At 35.8% G+C, this 27,840-nt stretch overlaps 1 protein-coding gene and 1 long non-coding RNA gene across 7 annotated transcripts in view; one reads left to right on the top strand and one right to left on the bottom strand.

The window, feature by feature from the left end:
* Positions 1-2,902: 2,902 nt before the first annotated feature.
* The window catches only part of LOC105216006 (uncharacterized), a 69,394-nt gene continuing 44,456 nt past the window's right edge, over positions 2,903-27,840 (top strand). For 4 of the 6 annotated variants that reach the window (XM_054230897.1, XM_054230894.1, XM_054230899.1 and 1 more), the window contains exon 1: positions 2,929-3,048. The gene's annotated coding sequence lies outside the window, so the exon portion shown is untranslated. Of the gene's footprint in view, positions 3,049-27,840 lie in introns of all 6 variants that reach the window. The other 2 variants (XM_054230895.1, XM_054230896.1) reach the window with 2 other exon arrangements.
* LOC114804422 (uncharacterized) overlaps positions 15,347-27,840 on the bottom strand; it is an 84,138-nt gene continuing 71,644 nt past the window's right edge. Inside the window, exon 3 of the long non-coding RNA XR_008471235.1 lies at positions 15,347-15,402. This is a non-coding gene — a long non-coding RNA (uncharacterized LOC114804422). The remainder of the gene's footprint in view (positions 15,403-27,840) is intronic.

Raw genomic sequence — 27,840 nt, 5'->3', positions numbered from 1 at the left:
AAGAACTGCATAATATGAAAGGAGAGTGCAATGGACTAAGTTTTGAAGAAGAAGCTCAGCAATTGTAGCACTTAGTTTTACATATAATGGACCGGATTCTACTCTAGACGACTTGAAGTCGTATTTCAAAGGAATGGAATGGGGAATACTAGCGCTGTGACTGCTTAGAATACTTTGCCCAATTTAAAGATAGCGAAATACCTGCTGCTAAGTTAAAGAAATCACATAACGACCATGATAGCAGTGATTAATCATCTATTTACGTTGAGAGAGCTTTTAAAAGTCTGCAAAGGTACTTTTATTTATAAGAGTAATTCAATTACTTTTACTTTATTTGTGATTTGGGGTCTTTGTAAGATGAAATTGAATGAATTAAATATTTTTCTAAGTATTCTATAGCTTACAATGTTGGCATTCCTCAAAAAGATATTCAGCCTAACCATACATTTTTTATGAATTCAATTAATAACTGCATAGCTATGTACCTCAAATGACAGAAGGCACTCAAGGCTTATTAAGAATTTTAATAGGCATCACCTGAGGTCTCCACAATCTACATAATAATTAAATATTTTTTAAAGAAGTTCAACAGCAATAGTTCTCTCTATTTTTTTTGACTTAAGTCTAAGCAGATCTATCATTAAAATTTATGTTCGGTTCTTCTCTTTATAATATAGTCTCTATAATATTATTCAGTGATTTATGTCAACCCATCCTTATTTGTTTTCTTCCATAATTTTTTTATTATACTTTAAAATATCTTAGAGATGTACCTATATTTTCGGTAAAAAAATAACCACAAGCTGTGAGGTCCTCATGTTCGATAACTGGGGCCTTGAAAAGTTATAGTCCGATTTCGGCGATTTTCAGAAAAATTTTTTGAATTGTTTTCGAAGGACTTATGAAAGCTAAAATAATTACTATTTATATAAGATCGGGTGTAACCGAACATTTTATACTCTCGCAATTTATTTATTTAATTTTATTTATATTATATAATACACAAGTTGACCCACATATTCGTCATATATGTGGTATAAAGTCCATTGAAAGTTGGAAACCCTAATGTTAGGTTAGAAGCACCGAGGTCCTCATGTTCGATATATGGGGCCTTGAAAACCTATGGTCCGATTTTTAGAATGGGGCTGCCACACTATTAACGTAGTATTTCTGCAAAGTTCTGCATCGATATCTTCACTAGTGCTTACTTTATATATTGTAAAGTAAACGATTCAGATCGTCTTCAAAGTTCTGGTATATAAGAAGTAGGCGTGGTTGTAAAGCGATTTGGCCTATTTTCACAACATATCATTGGGATGTAAGGAAACTATTACAAACCAAGTTTCATTGAAATCGGTCGAGTAGTTCCTGAGATATGGTTTTTGGCCCATAAGTGGGCGATGCCATGTCCATTTTCCATTTTGTAAAAAAATCTGAGTGCTGCTTTCATCTGCCATTTCTTATGTGAAATTTAGTGTTTCTGGCGTTTTTCGTTAATGATTTAATCCACTTTTAGTAGTTTTCAACCTAACCTTTGTATGGGAGGTGGGTCCGATTACGCCCATTTTCGAACTTAACCTTCTTATGGTGTTCCAAGTTTCATGGAGATATCTTAATTTTTACTCAAGTTACAGCTTGCACGGACGGACGGACAGACAGACATACGGATTTGACTTTTAGTAGTTTTCAACCTAACCTTTGTATGGGAGGTGGGTCCGATTACGCCCATTTTCGAACTTAACCTTCTTATGGTGTTCCAAGTTTCATGGAGATATCTTAATTTTTACTCAAGTTACAGCTTGCACGGACGGACAGACAGACATCCGGATTTGAACTTTTCTCGTCACCCTGATCATTTTGATATATATAACCCCATATCTAACTCGTTTAGTTTTAGGATTTATAACCAACCGTTATGTGGACAAAACTATAATACTCTCGTAGCAACTTTGATGCGAGAGTATAATAAAACAGTCAGACCAGAAAAATATATTGGTATAGTGGAAAAATGTAAATGTCATGTATCAATCATACGACATGGTGTACCCGACGAAATCAATGTATCTTCACAAGGTCGTTATAGAATTATAATTCATTTAAAATTTATTAAGGTTGAATTCACCAAAATGAGTACAGACTTAAGTAAACCATTAGAAGTCGTCTTGTAAAGTAAATATTTTCCGATTTGGTCCTGAGCCCTATCCTTTCTCATGTTTGTCAAGGGTATAGTAAAGTGCGATGAAGCCAAAAAGAAACCATCCAAGAACTGAGATGATGACAATATTCGCTGCGGTTCCTAGCAACTAAAAAGTACCGTTATGCCAAATCCAGTATATATTGTGTTTAAATGTCATTCAGAATTAATTTTGGACTAATAACTAATCGACTAACAACTAATAACTGCTGCCTACTTTTAGGCTACAATAAAGAGTTTACAGATTCTTCGACAACTTCATTCCTTAAACACTTATAATATATAATATATTTCTCCCAGTCAAGACATCAAAAAATAAAATAAAAGTAAAATAAAAATGAAATATAAATTTTATTAGCGTTTCCTCAACATTCACAACGCGAAACCACAGCTGTGCCTGTTGTTTGCCATTAAAAAAACGCGTGGTAAACAAACAGAAAACTTAAGTATATGTAAGCATATAAATATACACGCTTGCGAATTACAGAGCGGAAACACGACAAAAGAGCGACGAAAATAATATAACGCTGCGCCTTAATGTAGGCAATGCCAGAGAAGATTTAACACAACGCGCTCTTTTGAGCACACAACAACACGCTCACGTGGAAAATACTGGGAAATCGACGACGAGAACAACAACAACACAAGCAACACAGCATCCATATAATAAATATAGCGAAGTAGTGTCTTCACCATACGATTGCCACTAAATAATAGCGGCTGCTCGTCTGTGCTTACGCGTTCGGCCAACAAATTGCTAGCTGTCAGTCTGTCGTGGATTAGCTTGGCGTGCGAAACGATTTTCCTCACATAGCAGCAGCAGCAGCAGCACCCAAACAGTGCGAGTCCAAAACGTGCGTGTGCATATTTGTGGAAAGAATTTAATATATATATATGTATATATAGATAGATATATATATATATATGTGTGTGTAAATATATATATATAGTTAAATAAATAAAGCAATAAAAAAGAAATTTGTGTGTGTGCAAGTGTCGTCGAAGAAACCTCAACGCTACTCGCAAGAAACTACCGCAGCTGAGTGCATGAAAAAAAAATTGTAAAGAAAAGCGATGAGAAAAAAGTGAAAAATGACGGCAAAATCGTGTGAATAAACGCAGCAGCTGATTTGCTGCAAGGAAAACCAACCAAAAAAAATATTTATAGAAATTAAAGTGTTTCAGCGTAGATTTCGTGATTTCGTGATTTCGTGATTTCATTGTGTACGTAAGCGCATACACACATACATACATATATACAAAAACAACTACAACTACCTTAAACTATGCAAGTGTTGTATGTCTGACTGAGTGTGTTCTAAAACGGATTCCGTTCGCTGTGTGTGTTTGTGTCAGCGTGTCTGCGGGACATTGCTAAGTGGCTCCATGCACTCGCTACAGTCGGCGGCCACATAGCGTCTATAGAATTTTAATGCGTTCACTAAATTTTTTAACGCTAATGAAGTACTAGCTAGCTAGCTAGCAGTTAGTGCTGATGAGTCGTCTGTGTTGGCGGCAAAAAGCGAAAAGCAAAAAGCGAAAATCAAAAGCAAAAGCAAAAGCTGTCTAACTGTAGATAACGAGGCGTATATTTTCGTAGAAATTCGCAAGTGTAGGCTTTAGGCTGCTGCTGGTGGTGATGGTGATGGTGTGAATGACCAGCAGCAAGTGGCGGGCGCAGATAAAGTGTGGTGAAGGCGAGTGAGTGCGGCGGGTGGTTAGCGAATGCGCTGCTACTAAAAGCTTTTTAGTGTTTGATTATTTCTTTTATTTTTTTTTTATTTTTTTATTTGAGACGAAATGAAAGGATTTGCCAATGAACTGCGGGCTATATACATATATATACATACATGTACATATATATGTATATATAACTTTATATAGACTGAATGCCAGTCTGTATGTCAGTAAGCGCCAGTATGTGTACATAGCAAATACTTTTGAATGAAAACCAAGGCTGCATATACGCAAAGCAAAACGCAACGCATTGCGACGAATCCTAAATACACAACGCAACATTTGCTAGCGACAACAGCTGCCGCACGCCTCCTCCAGCACCTCCCTTTCATACACACAACCTCACACACTTGTAGTACATGCGTTGCTTACAAAACGTTTCAATTGTGGCACTGTCAGTGTTATACAGTTATGCTGTGTCGGCTCTCTCTCCATTTTGTAAATATCTTGAGCTGATGGACAGTTTGTAAAGATTTATATACATGTGTACATACACAATATACATTTTTAAGGCATATATTATGCCTTTATTTAATTTCCTTTTAAATTTTTAATTTTTAATATATCTTTGAGTACACTTTCACCCTTGCAAAGCACAAAAAATATATATAAAAAATACAAACAGACACAAATACATATATACAGAGTCATGAAGGGTCTTCTGCTCGTGGCGAGTAGACGCTGCTTAAAGCTGTATGCATTTGCATATTGTTGCTTCTATATAAATAAAATTATGAAAACTCATTTACATGATGCTCTTCAACTACAGAAAACAAAAAAAAACAACAACAACAAGTATATATATAAGTGGCGTCTGCCACGAAAACGCTGCAAATTTCTTGTCATTAAATTTTCTATTTAATTCCATTTTATTTCGTGCGCTCGCTCGCTCGCTTATTTGGCGTCCACTTTCGCTTTGGTTGACAAACTGTAAGAAAATTACAAAAAAAGCCCACAAACTCAAGCAAAAGCAAAAAAAAAAAACCAAAATAAAAAAACAACAACAACAAAATCCCTAATAAAGCGAAAGCGAAAACAATTTGTAAAGGTAGCTACCAGAATTTTTGCGCACCCATAAAAACAAAATTATCTAAACGCTAATAAGAGGTAAGGAAAAGCAAAAGTAAAAGCAAATAAAAAACAAGTAAGGAAGGGCTAAGTTCGGGTGTAACCGAACATTTTATACTCTCGCAATTTATTTATTTAACTTTATTTATGTTATATAATACACAATTTGACTCACATATTCGTCATATATATTGTATAAAGTCCATTGAAAGTTGGAAACCATAATATTAGGTTAGAGGCACCGAGGTCCTCGTGTTCGATATATGGGGCCTTAAAAACCTATGGTCCGATTTCGTCGATTTTTAGAATGGGGCTGCCACATTATTAACATAGTATTTATGCAAAGTTCTGCACCGATATCTTCACTAGTGCTTACTTTATATATTGTAAAGTAAACGATTCAGATTGTCTTCAAAGTTCTGGTATATGGGAAGTAGGCGTGGTTGTGAAGCGATTTGGCCTATTTTTACATATTATATCATTGGGATGTAAGGAAACTATTACAAACCAAGTTTCATTGAAATCGGTCGAGTAGTTCCTGAGATATGGTTTTTGACCCATAAGTGGGCGACGCCACGCCCATTTTCCATTTTGTAAAAAAATCTGAGTTAAGCTTTCATCTGCCATTTTTCATATGAAATTTAGTGTTTCTGACGTTTTTCGTTAGTGAGTTAACCCACTTTTATTAATTTTCAACCTAACTTTTGTATGGGAGGTGGGCGTGGTTATGATCCGATTTCTTTCATTTTTTGACTGTATTAGGAAGTGGCTAAAAAAACGACTGCAGAAAGTTTGGTTTAAATAGCTCTATTAGTTTGCGAGATATGTACAAAAAACTTAGTAGGGGGCAGGGTCACGCCCACTTCTCCAAAAAAAATACATACAGATATGCCCCTTTATAGTGCAATCCTTCATACCAAATTTTATTTCGATAGCTTTATTTATGGCTTAGTTATGGCACTTTATGTGTTTTCGGTTTTCGCCATTTTGTGGGCGTGGCAGTGGTCCCATTTTGCTCATTTTCCTATGGTGCCAATGGAAATAAGTGTGCCAAGTTTCATCAAGATATCTTAATTTTTACTCAAGTTACAGCTTGCACAGACGGACGGACGGACGGACGGACAGACAGACATTCGGATTTGAACTCCACTCTTCACCCTGATCACTTTGGTATATATAACCCTATATCTAACTCGTTTAGTTTTGGGTGTTACAAACAACCGTTATGTGAACAAAACTATAATACTCTCTTTAGCAACATTTGTTGCGAGAGTATAAAAAGATTTATGAAAAATAACAACAACAAAAAGTGAGAGCCAAAATGTAGGGAAAATTCCGACACACGAAAAAAATATCCACTCAACAGACTACCACGAAAATATAAATGACAAAAAAATTGAGAAAAAGGCAAAAAAAAAATACAAAAATAAAAAAAAGTACAAAAACAAGCAAAAATTACAAAAACAATAAATTTCTAAACACAACAACAAGCAAAATTTAAAGTAGAAAAAAAAATTGTACGGCATACTTTAACAAATTTAGTGGGGGGGGGGGGAAAGTTGATGCGAAAATAAATGAGAACAACAAACACACAACAGCAAAAGCAATAACAAGAACAACAACAGCAACAACAACAATAAAAATAAAAATAAAAACAACAACAACAACATCGTCAGCAACAGCATCAGGCTACATCAGCAGCGGGGCATTCACATTCACCAACGCAGTCGCAATCGCAATCGCCGCCGCCGACCGCCTCTTTTAATCTGTGCCAAAAAGAATGAAAAATTAAATCACCGTCGCATATAACAGCAGACGTTGAAATATTTAGTTCAAGTGCCAGGCGCAAGAATGAAAATAAGCGCAAAAATAATGACACGATACACGACGACATACACACCTACAGACACACATATATACGCCGTCATATAAAAAATGGCAAAAAGCAAAATTGAAAAATCTAAGCAGTTCAAAAAAACGTACAACAACAACAAGAACAACAAAGAAAGCAATTTAAATAAAAACGAACATTTTTGCAGTCAAGTTAATGGCATATAAGGGATATGGCAAGCGCTTTAAGGGGATAAATAGGATTATAGCGGTTTTCTTTCACAAGTTTTTTTTTTTTTGCTTTCTGAATTTTTTGAAAGCAACTCCAATTAAACTGCAGTTTCGCAGCGTTCATTAGAGACCGTAATTTTTTGGTGAAGTGAGTGATTCAAAACGGGGAAATAAAAGATGAAGCAAAGGGCTTCGTTTGTAAGATTAGCATTACTCTAAACCCTCATCATCTTAAGCCCGTAATTTGGGATTAATAATAAAATAATAAGAAAATAATTATATTCTACAAAATTCTCAATGTAAATAACTCATAAATATTTGCAATATTTTAAAGACTCTTAACCATTACGCTTCTAATTGCATTCTACTCAGGTAGGTAGGTAGGAGTGCAGCCATTTCTGCTCAATTACCGCAAGATGCGCCATTGTTATCTCGTTTCATCGTCAAACCATTTGGTACTTTCAATGGAACTACTTATCTCCGTAATACCTTTCGTGGACATCCATTGGAGGTTCGGTGCTTCATGGATCCCGAGAGTTTGCTGACTGGTTTGTGATAGGGCTCGTCATTCGCAACGAAAGTTGAAAACCGTTTCCATATTACCTTCTAATTTGCAGGAACGACAGATATCGTTATATTACATACCCATTTCAAGCGCTTGTTATTCGATAGGCCAATGCCCCGTTACCGTAGCTGTAAGTGGCTTTTTCTGTATCTATTTAATAGATCATTGATTATTTTCCTGTCATATATAGGCCAAATCTGTTTTGCTATTTTGTATTGTTGATTTTAATCTTTCCTGAGCAATCTTCTCGTACTGTGTTGGAAGATCTCGTTTGATAGTGCTTGATGGGCATAGTATTGCTCAGCTACGGATACATACTGAGAAGCTCCTATCTTTGCCAATTTGTCTGCTTTTTAGTTTCCGAAAATGTTTCTGTGGCCGAGAACCCGTATTATGGACATGTGGAGTTTTCCTGCCAGTGAGCTCAAAGCCTTCCTGGAGTTATTGAATGCTCAGGAAAAGAAATATATTTTGGAATACCTCTATATGTATATGCGTCATTATATAGGTTTAGTGAGAATATTTAGCAAAATTATTTAAGCAAAAAAATGTACAAGTTCTAATCTAAATCTATATTCCTAATGTATCTGGAGTTTACTGATGCCACATCAACAAGAGATAGTACAATCATTAAATATTTTAATGAATATAAAAATTTAATCATGCCCATTGAAATATCATATTATTGTAATACTAAATATAGAAATATTAAACTTAATTAAATTCAGATAATCCCATAGTCTATATTTAGTGTCCCATGAAGTGCTTGAGCCTAAGCATTCTGAGTATTGGGAATTTATGCAAAAATATATTGAGATTATTCCACTAAAAACTTGCATTTGTACTCAATTCAGACATAAAAGGTTAAGAAAGCATTCCAAGTAACCTCACTAACCTCCTATTCAACTTGTTTCTAAAATTCTTTAAAATAAAGCAAGAATTTTGCTTTCAATGATCCCTGAAATGTGTCACTGAATCACAAGGAAGAAAGAAGCTGAATCCAATATTAGTTCTAACAACAAAGGAGCTTCGCCTCTGGTATATTTGGGTGCTGCAACAAGCATTGCTTTAATACCTATGTATCTTATGTATTAAGCAGAAGAAACGAATCAAACACAAAATTTGTATTCTGCAACTATTACGACTTTATGTTCAAACTTCAGTTAAACCAGTGACACGCTTCACATATTCCACTAAATATAATTTGTCTCAAACGCATCTTTCTCTGCAAGCAATAATAGACCTTCAAGTGAATTTCGTTTAGCCTAAATCTATATATATTATATAGTGTATAAAATATTGAATCAATTGATTATGTAGAAAAAAATAATTCCTATATAGTATAGTAGTATAGCGAGTTACGGGTTAGATGGGTTCAGAGGCTGAAAGCAAAAGCATTTAAATTTTTTTAAATATATACCATCATTTATTTCATTTAAACAATTCAGCATATTAAAGATACGTATTTAGATAGTACTTTGTGAAATTTTTATTTAAAAATTCCGAAAACTCAGCCCATGGCGTGTACATAAAGTGCTCTGCCATGGCAGCATAACTCATGATTGGTTCATCTAAAATATATAAACCAAAAATAAAATTTGAATTTTTGACAGAATTTTAACAAAAGATTAAAAAAGACGACCATTGTTTTGTCAGAATTCAAAGATGTGTTCAAAATTTGAACAAACTCGCTTCATAACGTGGATGCGATAAAACTTCCTATCCGAGCTCCCGTAGCTTCTGACGAGTCATCAACGAAGTGTGTGGTAAGGCGTTGTCCTGGTGGAACACTACATCCTTCCTGTTGGCCAATTCAAGCGGTCCAGTTGTTCACATTTGATGGTATAATTAAGGTATTAAGCGTCTGGCCATATATGGGAGCAGCTCATAGTGGATGATTCCCTTCCAATCCCACCAAACACACAGCAAAACCTTCCTGGCCGTCAATCCCGGATGTCCACTGTTTGAGACGATTCACCGACCTTCGACCTTCGACCTTCGACCACGACATTGATATTGATATTGTCGTGTGTGATCCATTTTTCGTCGCCGGTCACCATCCGCTTCAAAAATGGGTCGAATTCGTTCCGTTTCAGCAGCATATCGCAGGCGTTGATTCGACCCAGGAGTTTTTTTGCGTCAAATCATGCGGCACCCAAACATCAAGCTTTTTTGTGTATCCAGCCTTCTGCAGATGGTTTATAATGTTTTAGTAATTAACTCCCATCTCCTGGGCGATGTCACGAGTCTAACTGTCTAACGGCATGTGGCAAGGTCTAACACGATGTTTTCCATGATTTGATCGGTATTCGTCGTCACAGGTCTTCCGCCGGCTGGCCTATACATGATGTCGTTTTCACCCGCTCTGAATTGTCGAAACCATTCCTCCGCAGTTCACAGTGATAGCGTATCATCCCCCAAAATCTCACGGAACATTTCTCTAGCGGATTTGCCTTTAACGAAGAAAAACTCTAAAATACCGCGAAACGGCGTTAGAGAACTCCATGTTTACACGTCTATAACTGTTGAACGTAATATCCAAGCTAATCATGCATAGCGTCGTTTTGTAGGTTATGTCAAGTCCTTTCAAAGATGTATAGTATTGCCAGATACGAGCTCTGTAGGGCTTTATTCATAGCCGTTAAATTCAAAAGACAAAAAGGCCGAAGGGAGTTATTTGCCAACTTAATATAATAATACCTTCATACTCAAATCCCAAAAAAATTGTTCATAAATTTAACGGGATTTTCATGCGATTACCCTAGTTTTCCAACTTATGAATTTTTGTTCTATAATAAGAATATTCAATTTAAGGACTAAATCAATAAATGCTTCGAGTGATATCGGTCCTTAACGGAACTCTACAACAAATATTCTGACGATGTCAAATCAAAGTTCGAAAGTGCTTAATTAATATCGTCTAGACGACTGAAAATAAATTTACCCAAAGTGGTTCGCAAAAGAGAAATAGTGGGCTCTGTTCTGGTCTTTCGGTTGAAACCAAATATAGATGCACACAATTTTCTCAATTTTCACCCTGTACAGTGTGTTTTCAATAATAATTTTATGTATGCAATGTAGACGAAATAATAAATTAAAAAAAAAAAAACAAAAATTCCCGTTATTTTTTGAACACACCTCGTACATATGGACAAAATCAATAAAATTAAGCACATAATGCACAAATTACCGCTAATTTTTAACATTTTCACTTTACTTCCTTCGACAATCGTGCAACAGGTGCGAATTAGTCTACCCAAATTTATGATCTTCAACTTTTTACGCATAGAACTTAAGAAAAATAGAAGAAAATTGGCTTTTAATTTATTCATGACCCTCACACTTTTGGTCATAGAAATGATTTTATTTCTCAAAACTTCACCATTGCGCAAGAAAACAACATTCTACGGCGTGGAATATCCAGCAAAGTCTACAAATAACGGTATAAAAATAGCGTTTAATTATATTTGCTGTCTAGGGAAGAACTGGCGAACGAAGCACAGGCAAAATAAAAATAACAAGCAAAAAGTAGAAAAAAGAAAGAAAAAAAACGAAATTACTGCAAAATAAAAAGCAAAATAAATTGACAATTCAAAGTGCTGTCCAAGCATTTTCCAGCGCACAGCCGCCAAGTTGCCGACGCGCTACCGCGCTTAATAAAAGAAACGACACTTGCAATACACACTTCAGGCCACACGCCACGACTCACTTCTAAGCGCGTACTGCCTATATTTATGCTTGGCCAACCCCAAAGCCGACCCCCTCCTCACTCGCACGCTTACTCTCATTTTACAGCGATATCAGCAACAACTAGCCTCCTTGTTTACCGCACATACATTTATGTATTATGCTTGCAGCTTTGTTATCTGCGCCACCACCACCCTGGGTTTTCGTTTTTTTTTTTGTTTTTTTGTTACGCGCTTTACATTTAACTCTTGGCCTACACGCGCAGTCGACGACGACAACCGCCTGCTGTGAAACCTGAATGACGAGGTTTCGCCTTGCAGGCGCACCACGCTGTACTCATATATTATACGCCACGCAAACACACATACATGCATATAGATATGTATATATAGTGCTCTAACTGTATTTATATGAAAAATACTTGTATGCATAGTGGCCTCCACAAGCGCTTGCATACAATTGATTGTTGGCATGTAAACGCACCCAGAACAGCTGGGTCGCCATGGCGGATGAGCGACTTTTTAAGTTGATGGCGTTTTTTTTTTGTATCTCTCTCTCTGCTTACACTTTTTTTCACATACACTTATGTATATACAATATACATATATATATTGTTGTTGTTGTTGTTGTGTATTGCTTTGCCTTGACGCGACACTCTCTAATTTGCAAGGCACGCTGCCACTGCCAGTGTCGTTGATTTGCGGTCTTGCTGTTGCTGTTGCTGTTGCTGTTGTTGTCGTGTGTGCGTGGTTGTTGTTGTGGTATTTATACTTGTTGGTTGTTGTTTTTGCTAGTGGTGTTGTTGTTAACATTGTTGTTGGCGTGTGTTGTTGTTAGCAACTATCATTAATTTGTTGTTGTCGCATTTATGTTCTTATTGTTGTTGTTGTAATTGTTGCTGCCATCAATTTGCCGTTGTCACTTTTATTGTTGTTGTTGCTGTATTTGTCATTGTCGATACTTTGTTGTTGTGTTTGTTGTCAAGAACATTGTTGTTGTTATTTTTATTGTTGTTGTTGCGCCTCTTTTTGTTGTTGTTATTTTTATACTCTCGCAACAAATGTTGCTAAAGAGAGTATTATAGTTTTGTTCACATAACGGTTGTTTGTAACACCCAAAACTAAACGAGTTAGATATAGGGTTATATATATCAAAATGATCTGGGTGACGAGTAAAGTTCAAATCCGGATGTGTGTCTGTCCGTCCGTACGTGCAAGCTGTAACTTGAGTATAAATTGAGATATCTTGATGAAACTTTTAATACGTAACCCTTGGCCCCATAAGAAGGTTAAGTTCGAAAATGGGCGTAATCGGACCACTGCCACGCCCACAAAATGGCAATAACCGCAAACAAATAAAAAGCTCAGCCATAAATTAAACTATTGAAATAAAATTTGGTATGAAGGATCGCACTATGAAGGAACAGATCTGGATGTAATTTTTTTGGGGAAGTGGGCGTGGCCCCACTAAGTTTTTTGTACATATCTCGTAAACTACTAAAGCTATTTCAAGGAAACTTTCTAGAGTCGTTTCTGGTCGATACTACCTTATACAGTCCAAAAATAGAGGAAATTGGACTATAACCACGCCCACCTTCCATACAAAGGTTATGTTGAAAACTACTTAAAATGCTTTAAATCAGTAAGGAAAACCACAAGAAACCTTAAATTTCATTATAAAGATGGTACAGAAGACCCGCACTCAAAATGGTATGCAAAGTTTTAACTGGGTGTGGTTCCGCCCACTTATGGGTCAAAAACCATATCTCAGGAACTACTCGACCAATTTCATTGCAATTCGGTTAATAATATCTTCCTAGCTTCCCAATGATATGTTGTGAAAATAGTCCAAATCGGATCACAACCATGCATTTAAATAGTGGCATCACCCTTCTAAAAATCATCGAAATCGATCCTTTAGTTTTCAAGACCCTATATATCGAATATGAGGACCTCAGTGCTTCTAACAAATTTTTTACCGAAAATGTAGTCAGATATTCAGACATTCAGACGGAATATTTTTCTTCTAATAATACATCTCTGTGCCTAAAATACGTGCAATCGAGTCATAACTTCATCTATCTCCCATATACCTAATATTAGGGTTTCCAACTTTCAATGGACTTTATACCACATATATGACGAATATGTGGGTCAACTTGTGTGTTGTCTTAATAAAATTAAATAAATAAATTGCGAGAGTATAACCTGTTCGGTGACACCCGAACTTAGCCCTTCCTTACTTGTTATAATAGTTGTTGTTGTTGCCCTCACTTTCTTGCTGTTCTTTTTATTATTGTTGTTGCCATTGTTGTTGTTGTTGTTTTGTACCCAAATGCCGTCGCGATAATAATTTCCTTCGCATAAAAATTTGCCTTTTCTGCTTCTTCTTCTACACATTCTACACGTTTTATTGCGCGTAGCGAGCACATACACACCTACATACATACGCTTACGCTTAAGTTTACGCTCCCGTTCACGTTCACGTTCACAATTTTATTTACATTGACATTATTTTGGTTTTCATGCTCGTAATTTTTCCTTTTCGCTTGTTAGCTATTGTTTATATTTATTGTTGTTGTTTTTGCGTGTTTGTTGTAATTTTAAAGGTCTTACGGTCGCGTTTTGAAGGTAAAGTTTTTCACCGAATGCGGTATGCGCTGCGTATGTCAAGCGCATAAGCCTATTTGTATAGATTTTTTCATTTGTGTGTGTGTTTCTGTATGTATGAGTTGATGTCTGTCTGTCTGTCTATCTGTTTATACAGTGGCGGCGCACATTTCACAAGTGAAGTGAATTTTTATGCCTTCAACTACACATGTTTAGGTTTTTGAAACATAGCCATGTTGGCGCGCACACACACTCAGCCAAACAGACACCTTCAACGAAAGATTCTTATAAATTTAGCATGAGCGTGAGCTGGGGCCAACCGACCAGCGCTCGGTTCAGACAAGTGTCTACATAATTTATGCGTGTGTCTCGCGCACGCAGTTGGCAAGAGTCAATAAAAACTCATATGAAAAGTAAACACACACACACACATATATGCAAAGGCATACGCAACACTTTCATGCAACAGCAGCAACAACAACAACAGCAAAAAATAAAGAAGATGTGAAATGAAAATGTATTCAAATGGCAACAGAGCACACTGTCAGCTCATACACTCAGTCAGTCAGTCATTCAGTCATACAGCAATACAGCCAGGCGCCGGAGCTCACCTCTGGGAGTGTTTGAGCCTCCCTTTGCACCACGAGGCTGTGTTGAGGGAGAGGGGAGGGTGCACTTCATTCAATGGACGCTTCCACTTATTTGTTGCCGTTGACTTGAGCTAATTTGACTTGCTGTGACAGGCACACGCATGCAGCAGCAACACAGGAGGAGGAGGGGGAGGATCAAGAGTCAAAGTGTGTTAAGGCCGGGCGTGCGGGGTTGGAGAAGACGGGGTGCGCTTTTCGAGTCGCATGAAAGCTTGTGCCCACAAAGCGACAAAGCGCACGCCGCATAGCTTGCCACAGAGAGCATGACTTGGTTTGCTGGTTGCTCGCTGCCATTGCAGTGGCAGCGCCACTAAAAGCTGCGCTGTGACTGTGACTTGTGCGGAAAATTTCTGAATTTATGAATTTCACTGACTTACAGCCCTTTCTAGCTCGTTGCCTTAGTGCCGTATGCCTTATGTCTCATGACTTGTGTACCGTACAGTAGAGTAGCATAGAGTCGTCGTGCTGCCATGCAAACGGCGCAAGCCGGAAGGAAACGTAATTAAAAGTAATTAGGAAACATTAATGTATATAAATTTGTATAATTTTATTTTTCGGAAAAAGATGCGAACGAACGAGCAAGCGACGGAAGCAACAGAAATGAAAATAAAATTGCACACACTCACATACACACAGAGTATGAGATAAAATAAATATAAATATGCAAGCATGTACAGTTTTAAAATAATGTTCATGAGCTTATAAATATATATATGTATGTATAAGATGTATGAATATATATATATATATGTATATGTATAAGTAAGATGTATGGCATGTAAGCACTTACCCGAGTAAAAGCTCGCGTGGCAGCCAGCGTGGCAGTTGAGCCTGCAAGTAAAAAGTAAAAGGAAATGATATCAAGTGCTATAAGATTGTGTTTGGTTAAATTTTAATGAAGAATCATAACGGCGCATGTAATGTAATGCCGATAATATCGCAATTTACAGTTGGCTTATCGCTGCGTCACTGGCAATATGCATATGCATACTATATGTAAAGGCATATTTTTATGTATAAATTAATACATATATTTTCTCCTGCATATAGATTTACACATTTCTTGCGATAATAAACACAGTCGCATGCAGCTGCGACACGTCACTTGTATGCAACTTCATTGATTTTCATATTTTTTTTTGCACATTCTTGGTGTTCGAAATTCTCTGAAACTGCGATAAAAGCGAAACATGCAACAATCTGCCGGAAGAGGCCAGACAAGCAAAATTTCATTGTTTATTCTCATCTTTTCTTTTAGACAAAACGAACGTTGGTATTGGAAATCCTATATATATTTGTCTATAGATGTCGCTGCTGTCATTTTGTTTTGTTTTAAGAGTTGTAGGGCCCAGATCTCAGTTTTATATATTTCCATCGCTTCATATTTGGTTCATAAGGGATATGTGATCATATTTCGAAAACATCTAACCTAAAAAATTCTTGATCAGTCTGGACAAATTGTTCTGAGGAAGTATTATAGCAATATTGTCAATAAATTTTGAGCTTTTAAAACAATTTTTCTGCGTACAAGCACAATGGAAAAGAATTGACAGAGTTCTTATAAAAAGATCTAATGAATATCTTTCTCCCATTCTCAAACGTAAAAAAAATCAAATTAATTGAAACAAATTTTCCTTAGAAGCATGCTTAATAGTAGTCGCTCTTATAACGAACATTGAACATTTTCTTTTTAACTTCGGAGAGTTTCTTCTAAATATAACGATCGTACGGGACTAACCTAGAATATATGGTCCGTTTATCGTTTATATCGTCCGTTTGTCCTAAAGCATCTACATAGGTGACTGTGTCTACATATGTATGTAGTATGTACTATGTATATAATACTAGAAGACCTCTCCGGCTTCGCAGGGGTTTAAACAAACATTTCAAAAGTTATAAGTTATAACATACTCATACACACTCTCTCATACATAGGTATGTACTATCCCGTTTCTTGCGTGGGTTCATTTAAAAAAAAAATAAAATGAGGAAAATTCGAACATGAAATTATATTTTATTTGCAATAAGCTGAAACTTGATTACGACCTCTAGTCTTTGGTGTCCGTTGTCTTTCTCTCTGATTATGAAGGCTCGTTACTCGACTCTTTGGCACGTAATTGCGATGCGAAGAGAATTACTTGCAAGATGATTTTCAGTTTCAGATTAAGATTCTCCATCACGGAGTCTTTTTGATACCCTCACCTGGGAACTATTTCCAGAAAGTTGAGATTCTAGCAATAAAAATAGCCTATGTTATTCGGGGTGAATGTAGCTTTCCAATGACAAAATAATTTTTGAAATCGGCACAGTAGTTTTTGAGTTTATTCATTACAAACATACAAACAAATCTTTCCTCTTTATAATAGTAGTATAGATAAATATATATTGACAAATATCCCTACTTATAATTTCAAGCCAGATTTAACATTCCTAAGATTCCAAGCACTGGCAATGATTTGATATAATATTTTCTTCGACTCTTGCTAAAAATCAAAAAACTTCGAAATAGCTCAGAAAGGATTTAAGTTCCGAAGTAATTCCAAATGTGAAGTGTACTCAGGGTGCCGAAAAAAGTCCAATAAGCAAATTGACATTCTTTATAAGCCTTATTTCAAAGAGATTTTTCTAGTCTAATGTCCATTTGCTAATAATTCGTGTAACGTATTGCTTTTATTTAAAAATTTATAACAGGTGGCAACCACTTCAAAAATATTTTCAACTGTAAGCCTACTTTCATATCTTTACACTGATGACCAGAATGATAAATCCGCTTATGTTAGTAATTTTGTTAATAAGTTATTTTCTAAAAGGTGGCAACACTCCTAAGAAAATTATTAGTAAACATATTTTTTAATCTCTTCGTTTATGTAGGGTGATCCATTTCGAGGTTCCCAATTTTTTTAAAGAAAAATAAAACACAGGAAATTCTAATTTAATGGGGAATGTTAATTATCATTCGAAAGAACATTCTTTGGCATTTATTTTTTAAAGATTATCTCTTTCAAATGATGGCCGCGGCTACGTCTCAGATGGTTCATCCGTAGAGTTCAATTTTCGATGACCCTTTCGAGCATTTCGTCTGGAAACTGGCGAATGACACGCGTGATGGCCTAAATAGAAGCGGGATTGTTCGCATAGACTTCAGACTTTACATATCTCCATAGAAAAAAGTCTAATAGTATGTTATCACACGATCTTGGTGGCCAATCGACTGGACCAAAACGCGAAATTATCTGCTCACCGAAGTGTTCTCTCAATAAATCCATGGCGTGTTGAAAACAAATATCGCCGAGATCACGAGCCTCCATTTCAGGCATCCAATAGTCGGTTATCATAGCCCGATAAAAGTCCGAATTGCGAACGACGCCGAATCGAGTCTCTACGGTCTTCTTGTACCATGACAACTTGGAACGACTCTCGTGTGATCTTTCAAAAAAATCCATTGAAAAAGTACCTCTATTTGGATCACCCAATATATCGATATAGCAAAGAAATAATTTAAAAATTGTAAAGAACCATTCCAGAGTTATTATTTAAATTGGTTTAGCTATCACTATTTTCCTAACGCGTCGAGGAGCTTTTACAACAAAATAAAGTTATTTAAAATATTAAACAGCTGGAAATATGTATATCTCCACGAAAGTTACCATTCAAAGCCAATATTTAAACTAAAAAACCTAACTCGAAGTAACCAAAAACCCGCATAACATTTCAAATTTTTTTTTACCCGTTTGCTTCACACCTGTTATCAGTTCGTTTGCTTATTTCACTTTTTTGTTAGAAAAGTCATGCGAAAAATTGCAAACATTTTAACTCGTGTGTAAAAAGTGCCGTTGTTGTTTAACTTTTTTTTCCACCAGCTGATATGTAGTTAAAAGCTCCGTAAAGTGCACACCAACCATAAATTATGCAAAATAAAAGCGGCTACACTAAAATATATGTATGTATGCTATGCTAAACTATCTGTGGATTCTTTTATGCACCTGAAATAAATTTGGTTGTTGGCAACTTTCAATTTTATTATTTTGAAATGGCCAACGAATTGGCAATTTGGTGAAAAATGCATGTGACATATATAAAAAAACACTCACAATATGTTGCCTACATTTCGGCGCAAAGCATAAAAGTGATTGTCGAACGTGACACTAATAGTTAGGTTACCATTTAAAATAGCAATTAATTTTTTTCCTCGCAAAAGTGTTTATTACGCAAAGTTGTTTATGTCTATAATTAATATTCAGTCATTAAATTTGCAGACAATTTCAATTTTATTTGAATATGGCGCTGCATTACTTATGTAATTTGATGAAAATATATTATATGTTTTTTTTTCATTAGAAATTATGCTATAAAACGAAGATTTAATACATATAATATAGATTGGCTATATCAGATAACACATCAACTAAAAATATAGTCGAAACAAATAAGGAAAGGCTAAGTGCGGTGTAACCGAACATTTATTTGCATTTACTATATATTATATAGTATATGAGGGTTGAGGTAATTCCTGAACCAATTTCACTCATTTTCACCTTCAAGGTACATTATATCCAGGCCTATATGTTCACTTAATTTTGTTAAGATATCTCACATATTAACCGATATATGCGTTAGAAAGCCCACCGGAAGTTTGATAATCAGAATATAAGGTATATGTAGCTAGGAGAAGTTATGACCCGATTTTTACCATTTTTGGTTAGAATAAAAAGATTCCCTCTGAATTAAATTAAAATATCTGAGAGATTTACCAATATTTTAGGTGAAAAAATACATATGGGCACTGAATTCTTCATGTTCGATATCCGGGGCTTTGAAAAGTTATAGCCCAATTTCGACAATTTTTCCACATGTGATGTCACACATCAAATACAGTATTTGCGCAAAGTTATATAGGAAGTAGGCATGGTTATGAACCGATGTCGCCCATTTTTATCTGTGTTATTAGGATGTCCGAGTAGTTTCTGAGATATAGTTTTTAACCCATAAATGGGCGACACCACGCCCATTTTCCTGAAACCTGTTTGTAGTTGTTTTCTGTAATTTCTTCTGTAAAATTTAGTGTTTCTGACGCATAATTTTCAACATAACCTTTATATGGGAGGTGGATTATTATTACATTTGACCTATTTTTACAGTGTTTGATGGGGTACGTAAGGGAAATGATTACAGAAAGTTTGGTTTATATAGCTTTAGTATTTTACGAGAAATGTATAAAAAACTTATTAGGGGTAGGGGTCACACACACTTTCCAAAAAACAAAATACAATTAAATATGCCCCTTTCTAGTAGAAAATCGTCCGTTTCTCTCTTCTTTGCCATCTCAACAACTTATTATACTAATTGTACTAGATTTCACAGACTTGTTGGAATTCTTTATTTACTGGATTTTTGTTAGTTTATAATACGATTTAGTACTTATACTCACGATACCAGAGAAATCAACTCTCATACTCTATATTCTCATCGTAAAGCTGTACTTAATTATAACTCAGTAGAAGAAGTTTTCAAGTGCCTCCTCTTTGAGAGCGCAACTCAAAGGAATAGAAACTCCACTTTTCAAAAGCTAAAATAATTAAAATAACGGTAAAGGCTTAAATTATAACAGCATCAACTTGAGTTACCCTAAATAGTAAATTGCATTAGAAAGCTGACTAAATCTTTCTAAGTAAGTTTTTAATATTTTTACTTCTTCATTACTTGAGATTTCCTTTGAGTTGAGCACTATTAATAGCGCTTCTTATATACATACATACATATATATAAAGTACAATAAACATTTAATTGCTTCGCTAGATTATTGTCATTCATATGCAATTCGCATTTGCATTTGCATTTGCATTTAATTCATGTGAAAATAATTATTGGGGATGTCAACATGAATTTAAGAATAAATAAAATCATTTGCAAATATCAAAGTGCACTACACTCGTGTGCATATTTATGAGTACATTTGCAGACAGCACAAACACATACATATGCATGCTCACATGTGTATAAAATATCTGAATAAATGCATATTCTCATATTCTCACATTTTTCTCAGCAGCAGCATTTACAATCGAATTAGGGTACGAGGCCACGTGCGCCATTAATTTTTACGCACACTAACACTTGAGTAAATACAAATAGCAGCAGCACATACATACACACATATGTACATACACTCATGTGCATACTCGTATGTATATGCATTACGTTATAATTTGATATTAAATGTTTTTGCGCATATTCACGCTCATTTGATGTTCCTATTCATATCTTTAACTGTCCTCTTAATTGCATCGCAAAGGGTGTGACAACAGCAAACAGTTGTTATGGAGTTTTGAAAAAAAGGTTAGATATAAAAATACATATTTTCAATGTTCGAAAAGGCAAAAACAAATATTTTTCGAATATATGTATGTATTTCCAAAGTGATGAAAAAAATTTTTTTTTGTTAATAAATCGATACTGGCGACACCTAGCGGGTATAAAGTTGACGTTAACACTATTCAGGCTCTCACAAAATCATCTCAAAAACCTCAATATTTACAACATTCTACAAAATAATTAGCCTTGAGCGTGTAGCCAAAAATCATAAAGGAAAAACCAAGAACTCATATAAAAATTTGGAAAAAAAATACTCAAAACTTTTCGAATTTGGACTTCATTCTGATTACATACTTCACGGAATGCATCTCTATTCACATTTTCGTTAATTTGGAATGAGTCCTACAGTTAGGTTAGGTTGTAAGGCTATTTCCCAAAAGGAAAAACTCATAGACTATAAAAGACAGTACTTTGTGAAGCTTGGATATCCCTAAATTAGCAATTAGGAGTCAACAAAGAGCTATGAACCTACAACAAATCTGCAGAAATTTTTCACTTCTTTATTCGATATTTCGCGAGCTTGTTCGAAAAAGTGAGATCCGAGAAATCGTTTTCTTGATCTCGCAAATGACATTTCAGTAGAAAGCAATGAGATGATTCGCACCTCTTCCTCCTCCATACAGCTTCCACAGCTAGAATCCGGTAAGATTTTTAACCTTACAACGTGGATCCCGATGAGACTATGGCCAGTAGGAACCCCTACGACTAAGAAGGGGAAGAGGGCGAAGAGCTCGGTAGACCTCCTGCGGTTCACATTAGGACAGAAAGATCTAGCGTCTGCGCAATTGCTAGTGACTGACCAGCGCCTGCCCAGCTCAGCCGAAGCCCATCTATACAGCAGTGTCTCCAAGCTACTAATAGTGAGTCTGACGTTCCGGACCTTTCAAGCTCACCAGGAACCCAGGCAATTTCTAATTGAAAAGTATAATGATGAGATAGATATTCCCTAACCAACTTGAGCTATCAGAGTGGATCGTCACCTCCCTAAAGGTTGCTGCCCTTCGAAGCAATATATCCGACGCTGCCTTAATAGCAGCCATTTCCGCAATAGTCGGGTCGGTAGTTCCCAAAGGTTATACAAGCATACGAGAAATCGCTGAGAGAGCTAAAGACTATCTCAAAAATCGAGTTTAAACAATGTTTCGACGATTGGACGATATCGAATGGGGAATATTTTAAAGGCGATAACACTAATGTAGACGAATAAATAAATATTTTTTTAAACGAAAATTCCCGTTATTTTTTAACACATGTATGACAAGAAAAAAGAGCTGCAGAACTATTTCTTTATTTGTTCTAACCTCAGAGATATTAAAAAGCTAATAGATTTCTCTGTATAAATCTACTAAATTGAACTACCTTGAAGGTGAAAGGCATGATTTTATCTGGCTTATCTTTCCAAGAGGTATTGCTTTGGTATAATTTCTAGGAAAATCTTATAAAATACTACCAAGCTCCACAAATTTTGAACCATTATATGATTTGATACCTACATACAATGTATCAATTATTCCTGAGAAGACTACTCACGCTTTAACTCAGTAGCCGTAGCCTTTTTTTTTTTCAAACTTGTCTAGAGTTCAGTGATATTTTTCCAGAAATAAGAACTCATTTATTCTTAAGCCCTTCTAGGGTTCCAGGTTTTGGAATCAAATTCGTCCTTTTGAATCCGAAAAAACTCTTAAGGTTTATCTATTTAGTATGCCGTTAAACCCAACGAATTTAAAAATTCAACAATTGCCCACGTAGCACCCTGTTTAGGACGTGTATGCTCATTTGCTTAATGTCACACTGCTGTCCTTCTACGCGACGAAGAAAAACCTTTTTGCGAAACGCACACATGCAGACATAATTATGTAAATACGCACCATTACCGAAACCTACTACCATGCTCGTTTTCTTTTTTCCGACGGCATTTTTTGCCAACATTAAAAGCACCAATTAAATTGTCTTCGCTTAAGTATGCCAGTTAAGAGGATAATGAAGTTGAGTGCCTTAAAAACATTATTTACTCCCTAGCTACAACAACAGGCGAAAAGGCTAAAGGTGCTACATGTCTCTTACACCGCTCACCTTAACTCTGACGCGCCTCTCACACCACTAACAAAGCTCTCAGCATCTCCACCACCGTTCAGTTAATTGTATATTGGCTTTTCTCCGACGCATTTGAAATTTTCTCGAAACACTTTCACTTAACATTACTTAAACCAGAAATTAATCACTTTCCGCAACAACAACAAGAACAACGATTGCTCTGCAAGTGCTGCGGTTTCCTAAGCCACTTTAAAATGTACCCCACTAATTTATTTAAATCTAGTCGGATATTAGAGCGAGGGTGCTGCATATGCAAACAACTGAGTGAAAAGGCAAAACGTTCAATGGCAGTCAAAAGGGGAGCGTATTCTGCTTTATCCTTGCCAGGTTTTTTTTTCATGTTAGCAACTATTGAATTTACTACAAATGCCGTTATGTTCCATATCGTAAATATGCCGGTTTTCACGCTTTGTCTGCAGCGCCTTTATTCAGCGCTGGAAGCTGGAAATCTGTGCAAGGAGGCTTGTGTGTGGCGCTCATTCATATTCATTTATGTATTAAATACAAATGGAAATATAAATACAAAAACAAATGCAAAAACAAAAGCCTTGTACAGCTGCGGCCTGTGCACTTTCTTGGCAACCAAAGATGCTTTTTATTAGCAATTTAAACTATAAGTGCGCCATTTAATATGCAGCAAATTAACTGTATTTAATATAGAGAAATAAAAATGCGACTGGTTGCCGCATGCATTTAAGCGCTCAGCTGGGATTTATTGTGATATAGACATTCTGCTGATAATTGGGAGATAAAATAGAAATAAAAAGAAAGTGAAAGTGAGAGGAATTATTTGCGGAAGTCAACGCGGTGATATGGCGGTATTTTCATAAAAGACATGAGAGATGTGTAGAAGTGATAAACCGGCTGAACACATTTACGTTCGTGTTCTCAATGAGAAAAGGCATAAACGCAAAGTAGCAATGATGCTAATGATATTAAGTTGCCAAATTTCTCCCTTCCGCTGTTTTGCACTTTATTCAATGATTTGTAAAAAGTGTTACAGTGATCGGATTTAGTTCAAACATGCGCCGTTTCGTTCGATAATCTGTTTCTATCTAAATGGAAACTTCATAATACCCCCCCCTTAGAAGCCCCCCTCCTTATTTGCGAAGAACGCGGACAGCCACTTTTCACAAGCCTCTTTTGAGATCAACTTTACACCACCAAGGGCGTTCGCCATGTACAGGAACAGGTGGTAATCATTTGGCGCTATGTCCGGGCTATATGGTAGATGCGATAAAAATTCCCATCCGAGCTCCCATAGCTTCTGACGAGTCATGAACGAAGTGTGTGTTCTTGCGTTGTCCTCGTGGAACACTACAACCTTCATGCTGGCCAATTCTGGACGCTTCTGGTCGATCGCCTGCTTCAAGCGGTCCAGTTGTTCGCAGTAGATGGTAGAATCAAGCGTCTGGCCATATAGTGGATGATTCCCTCCCAATCCTACCAAACGCACAGCAAAACTTTCCTGGCTGTCAATCCCGGCTTGGCCACTGTTTGAGACCACCAGCCTTCGACCACGACCGTTTTTGCTTGATATTGTCGTATATGATCCATTTTTGGTCGCTCATAGCCGCGAAATTAAAAAGATAAAAACGAAAGGTGAAATATACATATATCTAATATGGTGCAGCACTTCGTTTCGCTTTCGAAAATAAGAATTTTCAAAATTTTTAGATTAATTTTGGATTTCAAGCCCACAAATTGTTGGTCCAACATTAGGATGTCTACATATAGAAGTTACTCATACGCTATGGTGACTCTTACTATCAAATTGAACTATATCTAGAGCCTATTCAGTTCTATGATCTGTACGATCTCTTGAACACTATATGTACCGTCTTCAAAATCAGTATAAAAATTGTTGAAAAAGTTCACTTTAGTGAGAGCTTATTTATTCCGGTTATATAGACCCGAATATCGTAGTATAAGAGATTGAGGAAAATAATAAAATATCCATAAATATATGAGATACCTCCTAGAAAGTTCCTTTTAAAATATTCATTAGTATATGAGATGCTTACTTTTACTCAGCGTTTGTGAAATAACTTGTGAGAGCAACTAAAAGCTATAGACATATGCGAATTTTGAAAATATCGCCAGTAGCTTTAAAAGAACTGACTGAGCCGGTATTAGATCCTAACTAAGTAAGATAAGTAATTGAAAAAACCCACGCAATTGATGAAAACCACTCAAAGAAAGCCTTGCTTCTGTGTATTAATTCACTCTTATTCCTACCTATCAGAAGAGTGGCAGTTATAATTTTCAAAAAAATGTTATATGAACCACTTCAAATAACTCATTAACTTGAGTTTGGAAAATAAGCTCAGAACACCTTTCTATGATTCCCAAATTAAGTCCTCACAGACAATTCTGTCGAAGAAAAGTATAAATTCATTTAAGGTTTACAAAAAGAGAGACCCAGCATTAGTCTTCTTACTTTTTCTGAGCCACATTTAGTATTTGTTTTGATTCAAACGATTAACAAGCTTGAAGCAAAGGTTTCCCAATACACTATAAGTCTCATAGTAGGTTGAATTGAAGAAAAAGGTATATTTCGTTGATCTTATAGGTGCAACTCAAGATCAAATTAAATATATTTACTTCTCTGTGCAATCCAAAGTGATCCTATAAATGTAGATCATTCATCAAAACATTTTCAAATTTTCTTTTAGAAAGCTTTGTTAGTCCTAAAATATCTCTCGGAAAATGAAAACGAATACTAAAGAGGTTATAATGTTAATATATATCAAAAGAATGAAGTAAAATCATCTCTAATTAAACGTACAGAATTGTAAAAGTGAAAGCTCTAAGCAACTATGTACCGAAGCATTTTTTTTTTGATATGAAAGCTTTTGACTCAAAGCTTTCGAAAAGCGATGCTCAAACTGTAAAAACTTAAAATATTAATAATTAAAAGCTCTCAACTAAACTAAATGCCAAATTCGTGTCAGTTATGCCGCAGATAAAATCCAAAAAAGCCAGAAAAACTCCACTGAAGCAATGCTAGTCTTTCTGCATATAAATATGAGCTCAACATTGCCAATGCACTTTCGTAATATTTAATATTTCTTGTGAAAACTTCACACGCACCCTGAATGCTTCCTCGTGAATATACGAGTACATGCAATATTTATGACAGCTGTGCACTTTAAAAGTTTCACACTTCAAGTGTTGTAGCATGCGACTGCCTAACTTGGTGCGCTACACTAACGCACAGATGTACAAAAAAACAATTTCAAACATTTCAATTTCTGGCAAATTCAATATTTTTAATGGATTTCAGCAATAATGTGAAAATCAATGAAATTGAAACTTGACTTTCATCAAATCACTTTGCGTAGCTTTAAAGCACTCAATTACTTTAAATGAAAGCTGAGCTGATTGTGAAAGCATCTAAAGTGTTTGTATATACATAACAGTATGTATGTATGAGTGTATATGTTGAAATTATATGCTTATGTTACAAGTCAAATATTTCTCATAAGGACTTTCTTTCTTGTAAAGTAATAATATGAATAAGATAGCTATATATATTTTATGAATACACTATATATGTATGTACATATAGTTCTGTTTGAAGAACTTTCTTACTTCACTCCTGATTAAACCGCTGAAGTACGAGCAAGTCGCATTCTTTATTTTCTCACAGTCCATTCGCGTAAGTACTTAGAAAAATTCTGCCAACAAGGGTTATGGGCCCTTATCGCGTGTGAAAGTTATAAAGAAAAAATAGTTCGTTGTTCGCTAAAGAAAAATTAAAAAAAAATGAATTCAAATTTCCTAATTGAAAAACTCGACAGCGAGAATTATGACGTGTGGAGTATACAAATGAGAAGCATATTGATCAATACAGATCAATGGCTAATGGTTAATGGTGATATAAAGCGTTGTGCTGAAAACGCAGATAAATGGGACTATGATGACCAAAAAGCCCTGGCAAACATAATTCTGTGTGTTAAACCAACAGAAATTACGAACATAAAATCGTGTAAAACATCGGCGGAGGCATGGAAGAAACTTCGAGAAGTACATATGCCATGTGGGCCATTACAAAAAGTTTCGTTATATAAGAAGTTGCTTGGATGCAGTATGTCTGCAAATCAAAGCATGTCGTGTTATCTCACTTCGTTTGTCGAATTGGTAGATAAATTAGCGGAACTGAATATCGAATTAAACGAAGAGCTAAAAGTTATCATATTGCTGTCCAGTTTGCCTGCAGAGTATGAGAACTTCGTAATAGCCATCGAGACTCGTGACAAATTACCGACGTTTAATGTACTAAAAGTCAAGCTTTTAGAAGAAGGTGCCAGAAGGGAACAGCAAATGAATCAGGAGCCATCGCAAGCAGTCTACGCACGTGTTAAAGAATCTGCGCATAGTAGCAACAAAGCATTCGGAAATGCAAAACATAATACGAAATCAAATGAATTCAAAGGAAAGTGTTTCGGTTGTGGTATGAGAGGACATACAATAGCGCAGTGTAAGCGAAAAGCAAAACAGCAAACCAATCAAAGTGTTAAACTGTATGAAGGAGATAATGAACTTTCGTATGCTGTGTATGCAGCAACAGTGGGAGTTAAAAAGGACAAGCATGCTTGGTGTGTCGATAGTGGTGCGACCACTCATATGTGCTGCGACAAAAATATGTTTATTTCGTTTATTAAAAAACAAGAAAAAATAATGTTAGCAGCGGATAATTTCACTTACTCACAAGGTGTCGGTACGGTAAAAATAAGGACAACAGAATGTGCCTTAGAATTGCGTGATGTTTTATTTGTACCTTCACTCAAAATGAACTTT

Source organism: Zeugodacus cucurbitae, chromosome 5 (genome assembly GCF_028554725.1).
Source record: "Zeugodacus cucurbitae isolate PBARC_wt_2022May chromosome 5, idZeuCucr1.2, whole genome shotgun sequence".
NCBI classification, from domain to species: domain Eukaryota; kingdom Metazoa; phylum Arthropoda; class Insecta; order Diptera; family Tephritidae; genus Zeugodacus; species Zeugodacus cucurbitae.
This window is presented reverse-complemented; position numbering and strand designations above follow the sequence as displayed.